Below are 5,235 nucleotides of genomic sequence, written 5' to 3'. Positions count from 1 at the left end.
CTTTTTTTTAACATGAATATGAATCTATGTTTAAAAAGTACAAAAAATATGAATTTTGATATATTTATTAATTTTTTTTTTCTATAAAAAAATAGACCTTAACTTTTTTCATCAAAGTAAATAAAGTGGGTTTTTTTTGAAAAAAAAAGTTCGTTTTTTATATATCATCATGGATCTCTATGGAAAGAGGACGAAAAATCATGAACAACGGTATATTCGGTTTTTTTCAATAAAAAACGTGGCCTAAAAAAATTTTAAACGAAAAAAAGTGGTGGGTTTTTTTGTAAAGGGTGGATTTTTTGGTATAATCTGGTGTGTGTACGTCCAATGTAAAAGTGTACATCTATTTCCTTGGCCGTTGATCATTATGATTTCCGACGCTCACGATTGGTTCCTTGGTTCCTTGGTTAATTATGGTTCTCTTTTGAACCTCACCCTACATATTGTTTTATTTATACGTTTTGAGTACTTTACAGACCATATACTTTTCCAAAAGTTAGTACAATCATAATGAAGGTTGCCAAGTTCACCTCCCTAAATTCACGTTTTTCTTTTTCTGACAAAAAATATCAGACAGGTTTTGCGGAGTTCATGTCTCTGTCTCGAGATTTTATTACTTCCATCATCCCATGTAGTAGTGATTGTCACCATATTGGGACTATGACGCTCGCGGATATGTTTGTTAGTCACGGGTAATTAAATTGAGAAAATTCATAAAATAACCAAAAGTTAGGGGTGTTTTAAGGAGTTAACCATGAAATTTTGAGTTTTGAAAAATGACTACGAGATCCGCAGAGGGGGCTGTAACACCCATAAAAATCATGTCAATTTAAAACTTTTAAATCATTTAAAAACCAATAATTATTACAAATTTGTTTTCAAAATGGTTTCATGTTAGAGTATCCCATAATCAAATCATAAAAACATAAGAAGGTGCACGATCACGCATTCGCCTTCCCACGATCATCAGAAGTACCTGAAACATAATCAACAACTGTAAGCCCGAAGCTTAGTGAGTTCTGCCAAAATACCAACACTATACAAACCATATCAATATCATATAAACAAACAACATGCATAATAAGCCATCAGTCTGACTGGACCGCCTCGCAGGGCCATCAATCTCTCTAGACCGCTCTCCGAGCCATCGGCACGTCTGGACCGCCTCTCAGGGCCTTCAGCCTATCCAGACCGCTCGTCGGGCCTTCAGTCTGACTAGTATGCCCTACCAGGCCTGCGATCTATCTGGTCCGCCATGGGTATGTTGGCCTTCAGCACAAAGCAGGTCCGCCTCAACCCAATCCCCAATCAAACAATCATCTGCGCATAAATATCATACGCTAGCATATATAACAGTCAAACCGATCTAACAGATCACTAATCATAGCATCATCCTATATACCAGGATACCGGCCTAACAGGTCACTAACATAGCATCATCCTATTTACCAGGATACCGACCTAACAGGTCACTAGCATAGCATTATCCTATATACCAGGATACTGACCTAACAGGTCACTAACATATCAACATGCAATAAACCCGGATACAAATCCGAAAAGGGTCAGCATTGGTGCCTTCGACCCTGTTAGTATAGTGAGGACAACTCACCTCACAAGTAGCTCGGGATGATAATGTCAACTCCCCAAATACAGCTCCAAACTCAATCACCTACATCCACCAGTGATCTACTTCCATAAATTTCCAATTTACTAAAATACCCCAAGAAGTCAAACTGAACAACCCTTGGTCAAGGTCAAAGTCAATGGTCAAGGTCAACAGTCCATGTTGACCCAACTCGTCGAGTGTAGCCCACTGACTCGTCGAGTTCTTCCAGAACTCGAGAAACCGTGAAAACCCTAGTTGACTCGCCGAGTTTCCAGACAACTCTTCAAGTCCATGTGGTGTCCAAATGTCAGGAAAACCCTAACTAACTCGTCGAGTCATCTCACTGACTCGCCGAGTCCATGCAGAAACAAAAAATGACCAATCTTCATCTGACTAGTCGAGCTGACCATGCAACTCGTCGAGTCCCTTCATTCGCTTTCTCATTCAGACGTTTTTAAGCTACCTCAAAGCTCTAAATTTTAGATCTAGCCTCCTAGGACATAGTTACCATGTAAAGTTGAAAACTTTACGTGCATGCAAGGTCTTAAAGGCCAAAACCAAGCTAAGGAAGAAGTTTTTTAGGTAAGGAGAAGGCCATAACTTGCTAAAGACTAGAACTTTATGACTATAAGGGGCTAGAGGAGTCCAGATCTGAAGTTACAACTTCAGATCATGCCCAAAACCAGAAATAACTCCACAACAAACTAGAAATAGCCCTAAACCTTTGCATGAAGAGATCTAGCTAGAGATAAGTCAAGGTAACGACTTGTTACCTTCAAGATGATGCTAAGATGAAGTAGAAATCAGATCCACAAGCTTCTCCTTGCTCCAAGCTCCTTAGACTTCATGCTCTCTTCACCAAATGCACCTTCCAAGCTTCTTAACACACAAAAATGGAGAGTAGGCGTGATTAGGGTTTTCTGAGCTCAAGGGGGACGGTAAGGGAGGCAGAGGGAGGCTAATGACCCTTTAAATAGGGTGTAAAATCTTGGAAATTAGGGTTTCATTTTCCAGGTCCTACTCGTCGAGTTAGGGTCCTCCAACTTGTCGAGTAGACCTCATAAATCACGCGGCCTGATCCGCTTCTACACGACGAGTTGGGGCATACAACTCGTCGAGTAGGTCTAAGAATGTGAGTATAAGCTTTAAATTTTATACCTGGGAGTCGGGGTGTTATAATTCTCCCCCACTTGAACTAGACTTCGTCCTCGAAGTCGGATGCGGTAAATAACTCGGGGTAATGCTCCCGCATCTCCGCCTCCGGCTCCCAAGTGCACTCGAATCCCCTCCGATGCTGCCACTGTACCTTTACCAAAGGTACTTCCTTGTTCCGTAGAACCTTCAATTTCCTCTCACGAACGGCCACTGGCCTCTCCACGAAATTCAGGAGCTCGGCGACCTGTATATCGTCCAACGATATTACTACCTCCTCATCCAATATGCACTTTCGCAGCTGCGAGACATGGAAAGTGTTGTGAATCTGACTGAGCTCCTCCGAGAGGTCCAGTCTATATGCCACCTTGCAAACCCTGGCAATAACCCGAAAAGGTCCAATGTATCGTGGACCCAACTTCCCCCTCTTCCTGAAGTGAATCACCCTTCCAGGGTGAGACCTTCAGTAATACCATGTCTCCCACCTGGAACTCCAGCTTAGATCGGCGTCTGTCGGCGTAACTCTTCTGCCGACTCTGAGCGGTCTGCAGCCACTATCTAATCTGCTGAATCCTCTAGGTAGTCTGCAAAACTACCTCTGTCCGTCCCATCACCCTGTAACCGATCTCACCCCAACAGACTGGGGTGCAACATCTCCGTCCATACAACAGCTCATATGGTTGGGCACCAATACTAGAATGAAAGTTGTTGTTGTAGGAGAACTCTGCAAGGGGTAGGCAGGAGTCCCAGCTCCCACCGAAGTCAATAACGCAGGCTCTCAGCATATCCTCGAGAGTCTGTATGGTCCGCTCACTATGTCCGTCTGTTTGTGGATGATAGGCTGTACTGAAGTGCAGCCGCGTGCCCAGTTCCTCATGGAACTTCTGCCAGAAACGGGAGGTGAACCGAACATCGTGGTCTGAGACAATAGAGAGTGGCACCCCATGGCGAGCAACGATCTCGCGGATATACAAGTCGGCCAGCTTCTCAGCTGATGAACTCTCCCGTATCGCTAAGAAGTGGGCGCTCTTGGTCAATCGATCCACGATGACCCGTATAGCATCACACCCCTTCGTCGTCCTCGGCAGCTTGGTGATAAAATCCATCGTGATCTGCTCCTATTTCCACATGGGAATCTCCAGAGGTTGCATCCGACCGTGCGGCCTCTGATGCCCGGCCTTGACCATCCGGCAAGTCAAGCACCTCTCAACGTACCATGTGATCTCCCTCTTCATGCATGGCCACCAGTAACTCAGTCGCAAATCCCGGTACATCTTGGTGGCCCCCGGGTGAATAGAGAAGCGATACTTATGAGCCTCCTCCAGAACAATTTGTCTGACCCCACCAGACATCGGAACCCAGACCCGACCGCAACAGGTCAATAATCCCCGGCTATCCTGCACAAACCGGGTGTTCTCATCCCTAATCCTCTCAAGCTTCCAATTCTCCTGTCGCATACCTTCAGCCTGAGCTTCCCTGATCAAACTCACCAGTGGAAAATCCACTGATATCCTCATACATTTCGTTGGAGTAGAAGATCCAGCTGACGTGCGGCTCAGAGCGTCCGCAACCACGTTCGCTTTACCAGGATGGTAAAGGATCTCACAGTCATAATCCTTGACCACGTCAAGCCACCTGCGCTGTCTCATGTTCAGGTTCGGCTGATCCATGATGTGCCTCATACTCTTGTGGTCTGTGTATATGGTACAACGGACCCCATAGAGGTAATGTCACCAAATCTTGAGAGCGAATACCACCGCTCCCAACTCCAGATCTTGAGTAGGGTATCTCGTCTCGTGCGGCTTCAACTTCCGTGACGCGTAGGTTATCACCCGTCCTCTCTGCATGAGGACCGCTCCCAGTCCCATGATGGATGCATCACAGAACGCTACAAAATCCTCAACTCCCTCCGGGAGAGTCAACACTGGAGCCTCGCAAAGTCATTGTCTGAGGGTCTCCAATTCCCTCTGCTGCTTAGGGCCCCACCGGAAACCCACCCCCTTCCTCGTCAGAAGAGTGAGGGGTACTGGAATCTTGGAGAAATCCTGTATGAATCTCCGGTAGTACCCAACCAATCCCAAGAAGATCCTAATATCCGAGGGAGATTTTGGAACCTCCCACTACATAACCGCCTCGATCTTGGACAGATCGACCAAAATCCCCTCCTGGTTAACAAGATGTCCAAGGAATTGAACCTCTCGTAACCAAAACTCACACTTCGAGAACTTGGCATAGAGCCGTTCTCGCCTCAAGACTCCCAATAGCTCCCGAAGATGATCCTCGTGCCGCTCTCGGGTCTTGGAGTACACCAAGATATCGCCTATGAACACGATCACCGAGCGGTCGAGCATCAGTCTGCAGACCCGATTCATCAGGTCCATGAACACCGCCGGTGCGTTAGTGAGCCCAAACGGTATCACCACGAACTCGTAATGTCCATAATGAGTCTGGAACGCGGTCTTCTCCACGTCCTC

Source organism: Lactuca virosa, chromosome 3 (genome assembly GCF_052849685.1).
Source record: "Lactuca virosa cultivar CGN04683 chromosome 3, Lactuca_virosa_CGN04683_v6, whole genome shotgun sequence".
Taxonomy (NCBI): domain Eukaryota; kingdom Viridiplantae; phylum Streptophyta; class Magnoliopsida; order Asterales; family Asteraceae; genus Lactuca; species Lactuca virosa.
Note: the sequence above shows the minus strand (reverse complement) of the source record.